The sequence below is a fragment of the Coregonus lavaretus genome (genome assembly GCF_964263955.1).
Source record: "Coregonus lavaretus genome assembly, chromosome: 39".
NCBI lineage: Eukaryota > Metazoa > Chordata > Actinopteri > Salmoniformes > Salmonidae > Coregonus > Coregonus lavaretus.
Window position 1 is genome coordinate 26,606,931 of NC_140026.1, and position 20,281 is coordinate 26,627,211.

General features: G+C 43.3%; 1 pseudogene across 1 annotated transcript in view; it reads left to right on the forward strand.

Moving 5' to 3' along the window:
* LOC311113063 (protocadherin-7-like) overlaps window positions 1–20,281 on the forward strand; it is a 202,011-nt pseudogene that overhangs the window by 100,970 nt on the left and 80,760 nt on the right. Inside the window, exon 2 of the transcript in view lies at window positions 287–509. The product of the transcript in view is annotated as a protocadherin-7-like (transcript). The remainder of the gene's footprint in view (window positions 1–286; window positions 510–20,281) is intronic.

Consider the following 20,281-nt stretch of genomic DNA (forward strand, 5'->3'; position numbering starts at 1 on the left):
TTTACTTCATCATTATGGGTTATTACATTTAATCAATTTGAATTCAGGCTGTAACACAAGAACATGTAGAATAAGTCAAGGGGTATTAATATTTTCTGAAGGCACTGTACCTACTTTCTGAAGGCACCTATCCCCTGGGTTTACCTCATTTATACTCAAACTGTAACCCCTAAACTCTTTAAACTTAACCTCTGTCCCCTGTCCCACAAAACCCCCCTTCCAATGGGCGTCCCTCCCTCCTATACGCCAGCTAGTGACCCCCACGCCGTCTCGTTCTCTCTTGTAGCCGTTCCGCCGAGTGACCTTCTCAGTGGTGAGCCAGCCCCAGGACCCCCACCAGCAGGGATCACTGCAGAGCTGCTACGACAGCGGGCTGGAGGAGTCGGAGACGCCCAGCAGCAAGAGCTCTTCGGGGGGCCCCAGGCTTGGTGCGCTGCCCCTGCCCGAGGACAGCTACGAGAGGACCACGCCGGATGGCAGTGTCGGTGAGGCAGAGCATATGGAAAATGGTAGGGGCAAACACTAAAGGACAGATATAAAGTGCAATACACATTGACACGCATATTCCACATAGAGTATATAGGTGAACACCAAGGTAGATACATGCAGATGTTTTAATGTGTAGGTGTTGCTTGTGTGTAGAGCTAGCAGGTGGCTGTGTGCTTTATGGGTGTGCTGTTGATTCTGAAGGTTGATTTTGAAGCAGGGAGGTGAGGTGTGGATCATTAGGGAGCGTTGGATGTGTCCTCTGGATGTGAATACTGCAGCTAGTGCAGGCTGAATTTAATTTGAGACCATGCATGCATTCATCAGGTGAATATAATCTGAAGCATCTCACAGGCAGGTTGTTGAATGCGTTTCGCTTTAGCCTTTGATACACTCTCCTCGTCTCGTTTTGAAAGACCTCTGTTAATTTGATCAGAGCAGTTTGAGGATATGTATTAGCCTTATTCATTTTCCCAATTAGATAAAGGCCTTGGAAGTTCAACTTTCTTTGAGCTATGGCATGTTATTTGGACCTCATCCCTTTTCAATTGCCAGTTGAATTTAATTTGGATTTAAAATATCTACCCAGCTTGATAGATTTTCTACATGATCTTTATTTTTCTTTTTGCTCTGATTAAATTAACTTTGTGAAGGCCAATGCGAAAACACTCACTTCCTATTGTATCCATCTGAGGCATTGAGCTAGATTCTAGAACAAGCTAACTGCAGTACAGATAGTCAAGGATACATGTTGGTTCACTGCCCGACAGTGGTTTATTTGTCAATAATCAGAGGTTTGCAGGTGGAGCTATTCTCTTGTAACACACTGAAGATTGTAACAGGAATGTAGGATACCCCAAAGGGGTTAAGATGGAGAAATGAAAGACGCGATTGTGTTGTAGGAATTTATGCTAGCCTAAGTTCCTCCTCAGACATTGGTGCTATGGTCATTGAGTAGACACTTTTTTTCCAAAGAGACTTACAGTTTACACATGTACTCAGTGTTATGTAACCTGTGCTGGAATCAAAACCACAACTCTGGTTTTGCAAGACAAGCAGCAATAATTTTTTATATAGCCGTTGCTGTATCAGTGGTGCTAGCTTATTCTGTGGTATTGGTATAACCAGTGAGGTTTTAGGGGTTAGGGTAATGGACCCACTAATAGTCTGGTTTAGATCTATCAAGCTATGGCCGTTGTAAGACTGTAAGCCTGAGTACGGCGGCTTTACGAGTCACTGAGGATGAGAATATTCAAATTGCATAAGTCTGCTGTGATTTCGTTGTGCAATGTTTCAAGGCATTGTGCCCCACAGTTTATCTGAAGGCAAGTCAAATCTTGTGATTTTTGACTGTAAGGGCTGGACTTCATTTTGTGAATCACACATTGACTTTGGTTTTCATAATTCATAATCTAACATTTCTATAACGACAATACGCAACAATCATTTGACCTACATGTTGTGAATCTCTCTGGCTGTGAAATGAACCTGCAGACAGAGATACCAACAGACAGACAGATCCAGACAGGCAGACATACAGACAAAATGTTCAACTGGGTGTCTAAATGAGCTTTTTAACTTTGCGATTTGCAGTGAACATTGAAGTTTAATGTATCTACTTAATGTAGATTAAAAGTGCTTTGGATGTCAGATTGCTCAGGCCTACTCAGTGTAGGCTGGGGGTTGCCCTCAGGGTATTTAAGACCTCCTATTCAGAACAATGGCTGCCCATTTACGGGCCATATTAGCCTCAATTAAAGGCTTGTTTCAATTTGGTCTACGCTTCAAGTAATTGGAATGAAGGAATAAGAGACAAGCATATTAGATAAAAACTGGGGATCTGCCTACCAATCATACCACTGAGATAAAATACAGAAAGAAAAAAAACACAGTAAAGAATATTAAAATGAAAGTGGAGGAATCAATTGTTTTCCATTACTGCTATACAGCGATCAGTTGTGAATTGTGCATTGTATTTTGTGTGGATAGTAAGCTGCAGCCTTTCTATTGCCCTACCGCTCTTTGTGGAAAAAACGTCAAGGTCAAACATGGCAAGGTTGATGAATAACATTTGCCTTGCTGCTGCACACGATCTTTAAGAGGATCAGTCGATTTGTTCTGTGTTTGTGTGGTGTGTGTGTCCTTATTGCCTTTGTCTTCTTGAGTGTGTGTGTGCGTGTTTCTCAAATACCTTTTTCACCTCTCTACACCACAAATGTTATCTATACCTCTAATATATACATTTGCTCAATTGCTGGAATGAATTGTTTACTAGTGCGACACATGCCTTCGACAGAAAGCTTACCATTTGGTGCAGTAGCTTTGCTGCTTCCACTTAAAATCCTGCAATCTGATTAGTTGAGTTCTGACCTACCATTCCTACCGACAGAGAAAGCTTCCTAGTTTGAATGAAGGAAAGTGACTGATTGGCTGAACCACCATAACCCTTCCAAAGGGAGGCTATGCCGTTATACTACTACCCTCATGCAGCAGTTGAAGCACACACAGACTCCCCAGTGCTACATTAACTTGCTACTAACCCGCTGTCCATTAAAACAGGGAGTTTCTATGACAAAAAGGGGGAAACTAAAGTTAACAGATGGGCGCGGTGCCGTGTAGCCTCGGCACTGGGGCATCGTTAGGCTGCTGAAATAATTGTGGTCATTAGGGTTGCATGAGAGATGTGTCGTGACATTGGGAGGTGCACAGGGTCTTTGTGTTGCCCCGCTGAGTGTGTCCTCACACCCCCGCCGTCTGACCAGAGTGTCGGGATTAAGGGAAGGGAGGAGGGAAGGAGGAAGACGAGTAGGGGGGTGGGCTACACAATGCACCATGACTACCTCAGTCGGGTTGCTCTATCTTTGTGGAGAAAGGGGGTTGAAATGTATCCTGATTCACAAAGATCGGATATAGCTGTCAAGTGCATAGAGAGTGTAGATCAGAAAGTACAGGAAAGGGAGATTTTTTTATTGCACAAGTTTACCGTTCACATTGAATTATGCTATCCATAAAACTCCCAACTCCCCAACTCCCTCCGAGCCTGCATGGACTTAGTCATTTGGAAATGTCACACGGTTGAGCCTTCCAGGGAGGTGACAATGGAGTTGTGGAAATTGGAGGTCATCGTCACACCTCTCTCTGCTACAGTCTGTTATTCCCATGTCTATTCCGCACGCCGCAAGGTTGAGTGGCATCCTTGGGAGCCATACTGTTGGAGTTCTGTTTGGAGAAGCGGGAGAGCTTGTTTCAAGGCTCCAGGAGCCATGTGGGAAATCCCGGCACTTCAACTTGGTCGTTGTCAATCAGAGGAGGCTGGTGGGAGGAGCTCTAGGAGGACAGGCTCATTGTAATGGCTGGAATGGAATGAATGGAACAGAGTCAAACATGTGGTTTCCTTATGTTTCATGTGTTTGATACCGTTCCATCTGTTCCATTCCAGCCATTACAATCAGCCTATCCTCCTATAGCTCTTCCCACCAGCCTCCTCTGTTGTCAATTGTGTTGTCAATTGATGATCACGCAATCAATGTGGAGGCACAAGGCACAGTCCACCACCAATGCAGTCCCCTGTCTCTTTCTCTCTCATTCTTTCTCTCTCTCCCTCTCTCTACCATTCTCTCTACTTCTCACCCCATTTCCATCTCCCCCGTTTCCATCTCCCCACTTCACTACTTATAAACTACACTACAGCGTTCCATAATCAGGACATTCCAACACTGTAAAGCTAAGCATCATAACAACTTGATGCTACGGCTGTGTGTTTAGTTATTCATCAGTTTACCCGTTGTTCATTAGTTATTCATAAAGGCGGAGTGTCGGGAGTCAAACACTCCATTAACCTCTTAAGGCCCAAGCTGTTTTTTTACATGCATTTTTTATTTCTCTTTGCTATTTGGGCTTATTGGAACCTAATTAGAATAAAAACTAAGTATCATCTTTTGATATGATGTACTTTTAGAGAAAAATGATGTCCACATATGTGGATTCATGGTCCGAATTGCATTAGGCTAACATTTTCAACACAACTAATTTAAGTATGTATGTATGTATTTAGTGATTTAATTGTTATTTATTTCATTGGGACCATGTACAGCTTTTTAGCTGCATCAGAGCTAGATTTTTTCCCATTTTACGTGTGTGCATGTTTACAAGCATATTAGCTGTTTCGAGGAGCCTCAGTCCATAAGTACACTTACGTGTACTTCATGTTTAGCGACCTACAAAGTTGCTAGTTTTACACTTTTTTTTTCAAATTTGCATGTCATGACAAATATACAAGGCTTTTATAAATATCTAAATCAGAATAAGCCATGAAATATGACAGAACTTCTACACAATTGTGGACATAAGAGCTAAAAAGTGCTGTCCACGTATGTGACCACTAAGCCCTAGGAGGTTAAACAGTTATGGATGGCTAGGGTACGTCTCAGAAGTAGTGTGGGTGGGGTAGGGTTTTGGCAGGTCAGGATAGGCAGAAAATGTATATTCCTCTTATTGATCCCAAGCAGTGTGAGACTTGTGAATGTTTCATTTCTCGATATACAGTACCAGTCAAAAGTTTGGACACACCTACTCATTCCAGGGTTTTCTTTATTTTTTACTATTTTCTACATTGTAGAATAATAGTGAAGACATAAACACTATGAAATAACACATATGGAATCATGTAGTAAACAAAAATGTGTTAAACAAATCAAAATGTATTTTATATTTGAGATTCTTCAAATAGCCACCCTTTGCCTTGATGACAGCTTTGCACACTCTTGGCATTCTCTCAACCAGCTTCACCTGGAATGCTTTTCCAACAGTCTTGAAGGAGTTCCCAAATATGCTGCTTTTCCTTCACTCTGCGATACGACTCATCCCAAACCATCTCAATTGGGTTGAGGTCGGGTGATTGTGGAGGCCAAGTCATCTGATGCAGCACTCCATCACTCTCCTTCTTGGTAAAATAGCCCTTACACAGCCTGGATGTGTGTTGGGTTATTGTCCTGTTGAAAAACAAATTATAGTCCCACTAAGCCCAAACCAGATGGGATGGCATATCGCTGTAGAATGTTGTGGTAGCCATGCTGGTTAAGTGTGCCTTGAATTCTAAATAAATCACAGCCAGTGTCACCAGCAAAGCACCCCCACACCATAACACCTCCTCCTCCATGCTTTACGGTGGGAAAGACACATGCGGAGATCATCCGTTCACCCACACCGTGTCTCACAAAGACACTGCGGTTGTAACCAAAAATCTCAAATTTGGACTCATCAGACCAAAGGACAAACTTCCACCGGTCTAATGTAAATTGCTCGTGTTTCTTGGGCCAAGCAGGTCTCTTCTTCTTATTGGTGTCCCTTAGTAGTGGTTTCTTTGCAGCAATTCGACCATGAAGGCCTGATTCACACAGTCCCCTCTGAACAGTTGATGTTGAGATGTGTCTGTTACTTGAACTCTGTGAAGCATTTATTTGGGCTGCAATTTCTGAGGCTGGCAACTCTAATGAACTTATCCCCTACATTAGAGGTAACTCTGGGTCTTCCATTCCTGTGGTGGTCCTCATGAAAGTCAGTTTCATCATAGCGCTTGATGGTTTTTGAGACTGCACTTGAATAAACTTTCAAAGTTCTTGAAATGTTCCGTATTGACTGTCTTAAAGTAATGATGGACTGTTGTTTCTCTTTGTTTATTTGAGCTGTTCTTGCCATAATATGGACTTGGTCTTTTATCAAATAGGGCTATCTGTGGTCCTCTGTAGCTCAGCTGGTAGAGCACCGCGCTTGTAACGCCAAGGTAGTGGGTTCGATCCCCGGGACCACCCATACACAAAAAAATGTTATGCACGCATGACTGTAAGTCGCTTTGGATAAAAGCATCTGCTAAATGGCATATTACATTTAAATTAAATCTTCTGTATACCCACCCTACATTGTCACAACACAACTGATTGGCACAGACACATTAAGAGGGAATGAAATTCCTGCAATTAACTTTTAAGAAGGCACACCTGTTAATTGAAATGCATTCCAGGTGACTTCCTCATGAAGTTTATTGAGAGAATGCCAAGAGTGTGCAAAGCTATCTTCAAGGCAAAGGGTGGCTATTTGAAGAATCTCAAATATAAATTATATTTTGATTTGTTTAACACTTTCTTGGTTACTACATGATTCCATATGTGTTATATCATAGTTTTGATGTCTTCACTATTATTCTACAATGTAGAAAATAGTAAAAATAAATAAAAACCCTGGAAAGAGTAGATGTGTCCAAACCTTTGACTAGTACTGTAAATCGACAGCCAGCCAGCACATCGAGAAAATACACCTTTCCTCATTGTCCTATTATCTGTAATGTGCAAAGTGTTACATAAGAGGGAGAACACACTCAGCTTTTGAGTTTGTAGGATCTGTTTTATGCCATTGATTAGACATTGACTTGTGTTTGTGTTCAAGAGGTCGTAGATATCTGGCTGTCACGGGGGAGCGACTATATAAGCCATTTCCTGAGAATCTTTGTGTAATGTTAGCCTTCATAACCTAGAGAGAGAGAAACAGAGAGAGAGGGTGGGTGGGTGGGTATGAGTGAAATATTGTTTGTTATTTAGAGGTAAGAAAATCATATGTGATTCCAGAGAGAGGTAAAAAGAGAGAGAGAACTAAATAAATATATGTGTGAGATGCAGGGTAAGAGAGTGAGAGACAGAGATGAACATAGAGAAGTGGTGGAAAGACGTGGAGCAGGGTGCTGCTAGCGTTATCATGCGTACCGTGGTGTCTCTTGTTTTGGCTGCATCAGTGAGACATCCTCTCTTCACTCATCCTCTCCCTCTTTTTCATTCTCTTTACCTTCTTTCCTGCTTGATGTTGAGAGGGAACTCTCTGGGCGCTGCCGCTGGTTCACAAACATCAACATTAAGTGCCTGGAACCCTGCTCAATGCAAGTGCCACATCGTACCAAATCACTCAGGTACACGCTATAGGCCAGCATTTCCCAAACTCGGTCCTCGGGACCCCAAGGGTTGCACATTTTGGTTTTTGCCCTAACACTACACAGCTGATTAAAATGATCAAAGCTTAATGATTAGTTGATTATTTGAATCAGCTGTGTAGTGCTAGGGCAAAAAAAAATGTTTTGGGGTCCCGAGGACCGAATTTGTGAAACCCTGCTGTAGACCTTTCTCGCGGTCTGTCTGTCTCGCTCGCTTTCTTTTTTTCTCTTTCTTTCTTTCTTTCTTTCTTTCTTTCTTTCTTTCTTTCTTTCTTTCTTTCTTTCTTTCTTTCTTTCTTTCTTTCTTTCTTTCTTTCTTTCTTTCTTTCTTTCTTTCTTTCTTTCTTTCTTTCTTTCTTTTCTTTCTTTCTTTCTTTCTTTCTGTCTCGCTCTCTACTTCTCTCCCTCTCTCCCTCTCTCCTTCTCTCTCTTTCCCATTCCTTCAGTCTCTCTCACGGACATGTTTTTTGGCTGCCTAGAGTAGCACAGTAGATCATGATATTGTTAGTGTTTTTCCTTCTTCTCTGTTGTGCCCGTCAGACTGCTGCTTAGGCTGGTTATTAGCGAGTGTGTGGCGCATTGTAGAAGAAACTCAGTTCCAATCCGACGGCCAGATGGCAAAGAGAGCCTGTTTAATTAAAGCCATTCATATTTCAAGAGCTCAGCAGCACTTGTGCAGTCGCCTGCCTAATTTCCCTGACTTGGGTGGAAATTAGGATGGAAAGTGTGTTTGGGTAAAGGCGAAAGACACACACACACACACACATTGAAAACACACACACACACACATAGAAAACACACACCCACACACACCTATCTGGTGTTGGATACGGGAAGGGCTATTGGCTGAATGGATTTATCATGTGATTGGATTCATTGGATGTGTATGCGTTGGTACATGCATCAGTGTATGCAATTTTGTGTGATGCTAACAAGTGTGTGTGTTGGCCCTCCTCCTCCCTTTCAGAACAGTGTAGTGGAAAATCACACCATCAATCTGTGTTTTTTACACTCTCACTTTTTCCCAAGGTCATATCTTCCATGTGTACACACACTGTAGGAGGCCTGGGGATAGTTCAAATCAATGCTGCTGTATTTATCAAACATTTTAAATCAGCCCCAGAAATAGTGGAATGTCTGCCCACATGTATATCTTAATCAGTTATGCCTTCTTAACCCTGAGTATGCGTGCGTGCGTACGTATGTGTGTGCGTCCGTGGATCAGGGAGCCAGTATGTGTGCATTGCTCTAATAAACGGTAGCAGTCTCTAGTAGGGATTCTTATTTTCCCAAAAATCTACCAAGTTTCAATACCGGGATTATTCATATTTAACCCGGAAATACCACAAAAATTGGAAGTGCCCATTTAAAGTGTTTAAAACCAAGATCACTATGCCATGGTTTTCACAAAATAAGAGGGGTTGGCTGTGCCACTATGTAAAGAATTCAGAGCAAATTAAACCAATATTAAATAATGATAGAGTAACTGTCTTTGATCGCCAATAACGTTGTTGTGAATTGCGAAACAGGCCGTTCATAAAGTCAGAGTGTTATCATGTTCCTCCATTAATTCAGCGCATTTCAGCAGTAGGCTATTTTGACACAGAACGTGTTCAGGATGCACAGAGCACACCCCGAGTACAGCCTTGTCGAATCACACAAACTTTGTAATAACAGTCAAATAAAAGTCAAACGACCAAGATTGCTAAGCTTCCTAGATAACCTCCTTTAACGAATTACAGAACATCTCCTACATTTTGTTGATGATTATACAGATAGCAGATCAACTCATGAATAACGGGGAGATGAAGAGTGGAAATAGTTGAAATATCAATGTATCTTAACGGGGACCAACTTCTGTTTGAAAAATATCCATATCTACTGTCATACCGTTTGTTGATCACACATTCTCTACCGAAGCTCTCATATGAGCAGCAAGTACTAGACAGCGCAGAGAAGCAGGGGAAATGTTATATAGTGGAATTTTGACATGCATAGGCGAGAGACGTGCTTTGATAATGCAACCTATGGCAGAATAAAGTTAGGAATGGTCATGCGAGACAGGAGTCAGGATTTTGGATTTCAGTGGGATTGGGACTGGATAGGAAAATAGCCTTTAGGACAGGAGAATATAGAATATATGCCTCTGAATTGTTAACAGACTTCATGCCTGTGACATAGATGCCTATGTAGTGAATTGTGCATAAGCCTATCACATTTGTGACTGTCTGAAGAGTCACAATGACAGCTCAAAAAGGCACACACTATTTTATAGGCTATATTGTAGGGGTTTCCTGTAGGGTTTATTCATGTCGCGTGTGCAATTATGCATCAATTATAGTAATTAAATAGTTAACCAAATAGCTACCAAAACCCTTTTTGCACTAACTTTTTGACTCATCACATGCTGCTACAGTTTATTATCTATCCTTTTTCCTAGTCACTTTATTCCTACTTATACAGTATCTACATATCTACCTCAATTACCTTGTACCCCTGCACATCGACTCGGTACTGGTACCCCGTGTATATAGCCAAATTATCGTTACTCATTGTGTATTTATTATGACTTGTATTATTATGTGGTATTGCTTTTCTATTATTTCTCGATTTTCTTTCTCTCTGCATTGTTGGGAAGGGCCCTTAAATAAGCATTTCGCTGTTAGTCTACAACTGTTGTTCACGGGGCATGTGACAAATACATTTTGATTTGATTGGGTAATGTGTTATTTTATTTTTTGCTAATCTGATCCTGCACATGTGGGGCCTGCATTTGTGCTGAAATTGGGGAGAAATGTAATTTCCCAGGTCTTGTCATTTTTTTTAGGAAATGTGAAGAGTGTTCCTGGGACAGTACTGGGATCCCGGTTACCCATGAAAATCCTTAGTCTCTAGCTAGCTCGATGTACTGTATGCCTAGAGCCCCTCTCCCCTTATCTTCTCTCCTCTCTCCCTCCCTTGGTTCTCCACTCCTCTGTTGCTCACATCATCATGAGGCGAGAGAGAGTGAGGAAGTGAAAAGGATAGAGTGAAATGAAAGAGCGAAGGGCGCGAGGTGAAGCTGCTGTTTGTGACGGGGGAGAAAATCATGACGGGAGGAATGATTGATCACTACCCTGATAAACCAGGCAGGTATTCAAATCAGTTGCTGGTGTCATATACAGTATACATACTACCATACAACAAATGGCCAGTCAGGGCAGCTAGCCTATAAGCTACCAATACAGCGTAGAGTCTCCTTCCTAAACCTCAGTCAGTAACAAGAAAAGAAGAACCACTAAAAATATGAAAAACACATGCTCCAGAGGTTGGTTTTCTCCTCTGAGCTGTGGAAGAGAAAAATTACAAAACACACACACAGACACACACACACACACACACACACACACACACACACACACACACACACACACACACACACACACACACACACACACACACACACACACACACACACACACACACACACACACACACACACACACACACACACACACACACACACACACACACACACACACACACACACAATGAGCAGTGTGGTGTTTGTGTGGACCGATGCACAGACTGACTCCCACTCTGACCGAGGTGGATTTATCTAGGTCTGGGGGAGATTAGAGTAGGGATGCTGCAGCCATTCTAAGACTAGTACAAAGAGAAGCACCATTTTGTTTTGGAGCTAAATACTTTTCACTTCACATTTAGCCATTTCCATTGTTGTAAATCTGAGTTCACTATCTGTGTATAGTAAGAAACAGGTAAGTTAGAGTTGTAGTCATTTCAAGAATAGTAAATAGAGAAGAACCACAGGAAAAGACAGCCATCTTTTTTTGGAGGGAAAATATGTTTTCACCTCAAATATTGCCACTCCTATTCAAATATTACAATGTATTATTTCATATCCTTTTCACTCTGTCTATGGATAGTCAGAAACAGACGGGCATGGGCTTGTAGGCAACACAGAGGGACTAGCATGGTATTTCAAGCCACATTGGACAGAGACATGACTGTTTTGTGAATGAGGGCCAGTACAGTCCTACCAAACCTCTATGTGCGGATGGGCCTTTTAGGTGCAACCAAGCGTCAACTAGCAATTTGGGCCGCTTCCGAATCACACTGGCACATGCAATCTGGGAGAAAAATCACCCTCCGCGGCACATGTTGATTTGAAATGTTCCTGTTTTGTTTTATTATTGTTTCCCTCCCTCAATCTCTCTTCGTTTCTTGGCGGGACATCTGTGTCAGCGGGAGAAGAAGGGGGGAATAGGTGGGCCGGTTTTCAATGAAGACAAACACCTTGGAGGCACTCATCCAAGTCCTCCCCCTCCTCTCTGTTTCTGTCCTTCTGTCTCTCCCCTTCACTCTGTCTCTCTCTTGTTCTCCCTCCCTTTGTTCTATTTTCCTATTTTCTTTCTCCCTCTCCTTTCTATTTCTCTGCTTCTCTCCTCCCTTTCTCGCTCTTTCTCGCTCTGCATTAGCACAATTAGATTTGTGTCAGTGTGTGTGTGCAAGTGAGTGTGTCTGTGTTCATTCTTATGTGCGGTAAACAAGTTCAATGGGGTGGAGGCCGCAGGGCAGGGGAAGTGTATGTTGGTTGATGCGTCGGGGGGCTGTATTGGCAGAGATGGGGCACAGTGGGTGCCGTGTCTACTTCAGTGTGAGACAAATTGCACAGGGGGTGCCCAGCTCACCAATCCACAGGGTAGTTGCCAGCTGCATATCATCCTCTGTCTGTCTATGTTTGTTGTATATCTGTCTCTTCTCTTGGTCTCTTCTCTCTGTCTCTTATCTGTTTGTATAAGTATTGAGTTGCACCCCCTTTTCCCCTCAGAACAGCCTCAATTGGTGGGGGCATGGACTCCACAAGGTGTCAAAAGTGTTATACAGGGATGCTGGCCCATTTTGACTCCAATACTTCCAACAGTTGTGTCAAGTTGGCTGGATGTCCTTTGGGTTTTGGACCATTCTTGATACACAAAGGAAACTGTTGTGTGAAAAACCCAGCAGCGTTGCAGTTCTTGACACACTCAAACTGGTGCGCCTGGCACCTATTACCATACCCCATTCAAAGGCACTTCAATCTTTTGTCTTGCCTATTCACCCTCTGAATGGCATACATACATAATCCATGTCTCAATTGTCTCATGGAAAGAGCAGTTTACTCTTCAGTATTTGGTGTTGTATTATTCATTTGAGTACATGTCTGAGTTTGTTTAAATCTGTATATTTATGTGCACGTGTATGTACAGTTGAAGTCGGAAGTTTACATACACTTAGGTTGGAGTCATTAAAACTCGTTTTTCAACCACTCCACAAATTTCTTGTTAACAAACTATAGTTTTGACAAGTTGATTAGGACAGCTACTTTGTGCGTGACACAAGTCGTTTTTCCAACAATTGTTTACAGACAGATTATTTCATTTATAATTCACTGTATCAAAATTCCAGTGGGTCAGAAGTTTACATACACTAAGTTGAGTGGGCCTTTAAACAGCTTGGAAAATTCTAGAAAATTATGTCATGGCTTTAGAAGCTTCTGATAGTCTAATTGGCATAATTTGAGTCAATTGGAGGTGTACCTGTGGATGTATTTAAAGGCCTAAGATTGTAGACCTCCACAACTCTGGTTCATCCTTTGGAGCAATTTCCAAACCCCTGAAGGTACCATGTTCATCTGTACAAACAATAGTATGCAAGTATAAACACCATGGGACCACGCAGCCGCCATACCGCTCAGGAAGGAGACGCGTTCTGTCTCCTAGAGATGAACGTACTTTGGTGTGAAAAGTGCAAATCAACAACAGCAAAGGACCTTGTGAAGATGCTGGTGGAAACAGGTACAAAAGTATCTATATCCACAGTAAAACGAGTCCTATATTTCGACATAACCTGAAAGGCCGCTCAGCAAGGAAGAAGCCACTGCTCCAAAACCACCATAAAAAAGCCAGACTACGGTTTGCAAATGCACATGGGGACAAAGATCGTACTTTTTGGAGAAATGTCCTCTGGTCTGATGAAACAAAAATAGAACTGTTTGGCCATAATGACCAACATTATGTTTGGAGTAAAAGGGGGATGCTTGCAAGCCAAAGAACACCATCCCAACCGTGAAGCACGGGGGTGGCAGCATCATACTGTGAGGGTGCTTTGCTGCAGGAGGGACTGGTGCACTTCACTAATTAGATGGCATCATGAGGAAGGAAAATTATGTGGATATATTGAAGCACCATCTTAAAACATCAGCCAGGAAGTTAAAGCTTGGTCGCAAAGGGGTCTTCCAAATGGACAATGACCCCAAGCATACTTCCAAAGTTGTGGCAAAATGGCTTAAGTACAACAAAGTCAAGATATTGGAGTGACCATCACAAAGCACTGACCTCAATCCTATAGAAAAATGTGTGGGCAGAACTGAAAAAGTGTGTGCGAGCAAGGAGGCCTACAAACCTGACTCAGTTACACCAGCTCTGTCAGGAGGAATGGGCCAAAATTCACCCAACTTATTGTGGGAAGCTTGTGGATGGCTACCCGAAATGTTTGACCCAAGTTAAATAATTTAAAGGCAATGCTACGAAATACTAATTTAGTGTATGTAAACTTCTGACCCACTGGGAATGTGATGAAATAAATAAAAGCTGAAATAAATCACTCTCTACTATTATTCTGACATTTCACATTCTTAAAATAAAGTGGTGATCCTAACTGACCTAAGACAGGGAATTTTTACTAGGATTAAATGTCAGGAATTGTGAAAAACTGAGTTTAAATGTATTTGGCTAAGGTGTATGTAAACTTCCGACGTGTTGCCCCCTCAGCATTAGTTTGGCAGTGCTGTGTGGTGGAGGAATAGGCATGAGGTCTCTGTGCTTTAAGAAAGTCCTTCTCTAGCTGATTGTCTCTCTCAGGAGGATATGGAAGTGCGAAGGAGGGCCTCACAACACAGGCTGCATGGGGCTGGATGCCAAAGAACTGCACCAGGGGCAGATGGATAGTCACAGAGAGAGGGAGGGAGAGAAAATCAAATAATATAGAATAATTTTCCAGCTCGAGGAACATGGTGAGAGGACACACATACAGCTCTGGAAAAAATTAAGAGACCACTGCAAATGTTTCTTAAATCAGCATCTCTACATGTATGACAGCCATTCCAATCCAGTGTCTGTTGAATTCCAACACAGGCACACCTCATTCTACTGAATTAGGTACTGATTAGGTGATCACCTGAACCAAATCTTATTTAACGAGGAAAAGTATAAAAACCACTGCTGTGGTCATCACTATCCTCTTGCAATAGGACCAGCTGGATGGCGGTCAAGCAGCAGACATTGGGGACAACAAAGCTACAGACCGGCAGAGGGCGAAAACGGCTCTCTACTGACCGGGATGACGGGAGGACGGTTCGAAAACAGGCTCCTAAGCGCAGGGCTGAAGTCGTGCAAAGCTAGAAAAAAATCCTTCATCAATGAGAAGCCAAGAAGAGCCAGAATGAGGTTTGCAAAATACCAAAAGGATTGAACCGTAGAGGACTGGAGTAAGGTAATTTTCTCTGAAGAGTCCAATTTTCAGCTTTGCCCAACACCTGGTCGTCTAATGGTTAGACGGAGACCTGGAGAGGCCTACAAGCCACAGTGTCTCGCACCCACTGTGAAATTTGGTGGAGGATCGGTGATGATCTGGGAGTGCTTCAGCAAGGCTGGAATCGGGCAGATTTGTCTTTGTGAAGGACGCATGAATCAAGCCACGTACAAGGTTGTCCTGGAAGAAAACTTGCTTCCTTCTGCTCTGACATTGTTCCCCAACTCTGAGGATTGGTTTTTCCAGCAGGACAATGTGCCATGCCACACAGCCAGGTCAATCAAGGTGTGGATGGAGGACCACCAGATCAAGACCCTGTCATGGCTAGCCCAATCTCCAGACCTGAACCCCATTGAAAACTTCTGGAATGTGATCAAGAGGAAGATGGATGGTCACAAGCCATCAAACAAAGCCGAGCTGCTTAAATTTTTGCGCCAGGAGTGGCATAAAGTCACCCAACATCAATGTGAAAGACTGGTGGAGAGCATGCCAAGACGCATGAAAGCTGTGATTGAAAATCTGGGTTATTACACCAAATATTGATTTCTGAACTCTTCCTATGTTAAAACATTACTATTGTGTTGTTTAAAAATGAACATGAACTTATTTTCTTTGCATTATTCGAGGTCTGACAACACTGCATATTTTTTTATATTTTGACCAGTTGTCATTTTCTGCAAATAAATGCTCTAAATGACACTATTTGTATTTGGAATTTGGGATAAATGTTGTCAGTAGTTTATAGAGTAAAACAAAAATGTTATTTTTACCCAAACACATACGTATAAATAGTAAAACCAGAGAAACTGATAATTTTGCAGTGGTCTCTTAATTTTTTCCGCAACTGTATATAGAAGTATACACAAGGCACAAGGCTTTGTATACATACATGTACTGTATAGATGCACATACTGATTTTCTTTTTGTGTATTTATGTGTATGTTGTTTTTCTACAGGGCTCATCTGTGAAAGAGACCTTGGTCTCAGCATGACTCCCTGTCAAAATAAGAAATATACACATGCATATGCACACACACAGACACATACAGAGGTATAGCATTCATCTGTATGTAATAGCCTGAGAAATGTGTTTCTCTTTAGCTCTGGCTTAGCTCTGTGTTTGTTCCCTGGAATTTCTCAAAAGCTTCCAGTTGCCGGCAATTTAATTTGGCAGTGAAGGTATGCAGCCGTGATTATAGCAAACAATCAAATTTACGATACCGCGGAAAATTCAAACAAGGGCGGAATAGGTGAACGAGGGTTTCCCAAGCCCATACAAACAATCCAAAACCAGATTGGACCTGCTTAAAACCAATATACAAGAACTGACTTCATTCACTGTGTGATTACCAAAATTGGTCAGAAGTAGAGGTTTTTGAGGTTTGTGTATGTGTGAGTGTACGTGTGTTTGGGGAATAACAGTTAGTTCAAGTGCTGACAGGGTCTACAGGAATTTGCCTGAAGGAGAAAGAGAGGGTGGATATCTGCTTCATTTCTCTGCCATAGCTGAAGTCTGTTCTACTTTTGACAAATGAGAGTGGATGTTAGTCAATGGGTTCAGTATGTTTGAAAAACTTGTGAGTTGTTTGCAACTGTAAGCTTGTATGTGAACATACCGCCTCTCTACTTGACCTTTTGTGGCATGTTTACGGCATATGTCTTGCTTTGTTTTAATTGCATCTGAGTGCTTTTGACGGGTGTGGGTGCTGGGTGCATGCACGTGTGTATATATCTTCATCTCTCAGCGTGTGAGTGCGGGTGTGTGCTTTCCTGTGTATCTTTGTCTCTGTGTGAGAGAGTGCATAACAGCTTGACAGTGGCTTAACCTTTGCCATTTCAGTCTCTTCCCAGCCTCTTCTCATGTCATCATAACCTTCCACTCCTAAAGCTCCCTTCACATAGCGTCTCTTACAAGAGAATAAGTCAGTAGGAAGCTGGAAACCACCGATGAATGACCCTGAACCAATGGCATTTAACCCCAACTCAACTCTTAAGCACATTCACAGAAAGAACATTGAGGCCCATAGCATTTGAATTGGTTTATTGTATCGCAATGATTCAGAAATTGTCACAATGAGAGGTTTTAATGTATTGTCATATCATACAGTGGGTGATCTTGTATAACTCATTGCATAGACAAGACTTGGCTTGCATGCCCTCAAGGAGTGAATACTGTGGGGGAACCGTGACTCTGTTGCTGGCTAAGGCTTCAACCACTAATAGAAACAACCTGAATTCAACCACTACTTAAATTACGGTGCAAGGCCTTTGTATGTACCCCCCCCCCCCCCCCCCCCCCTCCCCCCACACACACCAAAGCCCTTTGACACACACATGGAATGACAAAGTGACTGATCAAGGACCTACACAGAACATTGTAGCCCTGTGGCAGTGTTAGTCCTAGTGGTGCATGTGTGTGTGTTTTGTGTGTGTGTTTGATTAGTATTAAAGACAGGCCTTGCCCCCTGGCTCAGAGACCTTTTAGATAAATGACAGATTGCTCTGAGCTGATCTGTGGTCTGTGGCCAGACTTCGAAGTACCTGCTACCACATCGGCCATCAGATCACTTTAATTACCACAGAGAAATGAAGCACATACTCACACAATTTAAGCAGGGGGAGAGATTGGAGAATTATATAAATAAAGAAATGCTAGCCTGGTTGGCTGGCTGTGGCCCAAAACCACAGTGACTCGATGTTCTATATCTATACCCATCCCTAGGGTCTGTGTCTGTGTTTTGTGTGTCTGTCTGCCCATATTTACATTTATTGATCGCTGTGTCTGACCTAGGACAGAGATAGAGATAATGCAGAATAAATGGGTAGGATAAATTTGGCATTACATCTCACCATCTCCCCCTTCTTCAGTGCCACCACTGAACCTCCCACATCCCCTCAGAATAATAGGAAAAAATGGTGACACTTTCTTTCAGTTTCCTTTCTCGCAGTTTCTGTTAGCCAGGTTTTTTATTCAATTCTCCAGTTGGCAGGCTTGCCGAATAAATCTGTCCATATCAAGATATATTACTGACCATGGGCGCTTCGGTGGAGAGTAGGATGGAGTGTGTGCGTCTGTCCATGTGTGCGTGAAATGTGCATGTGTGTGTTTGTGTGTGTTTGTCAAAAGAGATGCATCATATTCTCAGAGCAGCAATGCCACTATGGCACAGATCATTTTTTTCTTCCCTATTTTTCTTCCTTCCCCCCCCCTACTATCCTCTCCCCTTATGAAAATAGATGAAAGCATCTAACAATGGGAGGAGAGGATTATCCCCCCCCCCCTCTCTCTCTCTCTCTCTCTCTCTCTCTATCTCTCTCTCTCTCTCTCTCTCTCTCTCTCTCTCTCTCTCACTCTCTCACTCTCTCTCTCTCTCTCTCTCTCTCTCTCTCTCTCTCTCTCTCTCTCTCTCTCTCTCTCTCTCTCTCTCTCTCTCTCGCTCTATCTCTGTAGGTGTCTCTCTGCCCCATGGCAATTCCATGTGGGGGGTTTCGGGGAGTAGTGTGTATATAGCGGTAGTCTCACGCTATATAGGGTGACCTTCTTGAACACAGGGGGACACCCACAGGGATTAATATAGTACACACACACACACACACACACACACACACACACAACAACTTGTCCAGACACACACACACACACACACACACACACACACACACACACACACACACACACACACACTGACAACCATTTGTCCAGGAGGCACAATAACCCAGCGATTTGTTCCTGTGGAATTTCATTACTCCCTTTCCCTACTGACAAGGTTTCTTATTTCCTTTTTCGTGGGTTTGCCTTGTCTTTCAGTTACAGAACTCAATTATCAGGGTCACATAGGCCTTGAGGAAAACCTGATGCCAGCAGGTAGTTTTATACCACTTTTCATATGCTGTTTTAAAATGTTATACATACATAGTATTGGACATTATTTTCATTTTCTAAGTTTTCACAAAAGATCCAACAGGGTCACAGTAGATACAGAGGGTATTGTTGCACATATTGTATTGTTCAGAATGGCTGTAGAGTACTCCATATTGTTTTATGTATATTCTGAAATAGTTTTTTACCAAGGCTCTTTCCATTTCCCATTCTACTCTAGCTGGCCTCCTTAGCGTATAGGAGGCATGAAGTGCACATAAAGACTAGCATTAGTACATGCATGCTTTATGATGCCCCAAAGCCAATTCACGCTACTTCAGCTTCGATGACCTGTTTATGTGTGTGTTTCTTTGTGGTTGTGGGTGGGAGTAGCAGTGTGTGGAGAAAGGATGGCATATGTGCTTTGTCTTCTGTGTATTGCAGTATTTCTTGTTTATGAATAGGAAAATGTATGAGTGTATGTGTCAACGGTGACATTTGTGAGCGTGTGCGTGTGTTTATGTGTCCAGCTGTGTGTGTCACGATCGTCATTTGAAGAAACGGGCCAATGCGCAGCGTGGAATGCGGACATCTTTTATTTATATTTCACCACACGAACAAAAACAACAAAACGCTACGTGAAGTCCTTGGGTACATACACAAACCAACACGGAACAAGATACCACACCACACAAATGCCAAACGACTACCTAAGTATGGTTCCCAATCAGAGACAACAAGCAACAGCTGATTCACGTTGCCTCTGATTGAGAACCACACCGGCCAACATAGAAACACAAAACATAGACTCTACACACCCTGGCTCAACATAACAGAGTCCCCAGAGCCAGGGCGGGACAGTACCCCACCCCCAAAGGCGCGGAAAGCGACCGCGCCAAACATAAACCGAACAGGGGAGGGCCGGGTGGGCATTCCTCCTCGGAGGCGGATCCGGCTCCGGGCTTGACCACCACCCTCTAACAACCCCCCCGTAGCGCCCCTGGTCTGGTCCCGCTGGCTGGAGCTGGACTGGACATTGGTGGAGCGGATTGCTTAGGCTCCGGTGTGGAGCAGCTGACCGGTACCTGACCAGGCACCGGTGAAACGGGCACGGGCTGTGCCGGACTGACGACGCGCACCACAGGCTTGGTGCGGGGAGCAGGGACGGGCCGGGCCGGGCTGACGACGCGCACCATAGACTTGGTGCGGGGAGCAGGAACGGGCCGGACCGGGCTGGCGACGCGCACCATTGGCTTGGTGCGGGGAGCAGGAACGGGCCGGGCCGGGCTGACGACGCGCACCATAGACTTGGTGCGGGCAGCAGGAACGGGCCGGACCGGGCTGACGACGCGCACCATAGACTTGGTGTGGGAAGCAGGAACGGGCCG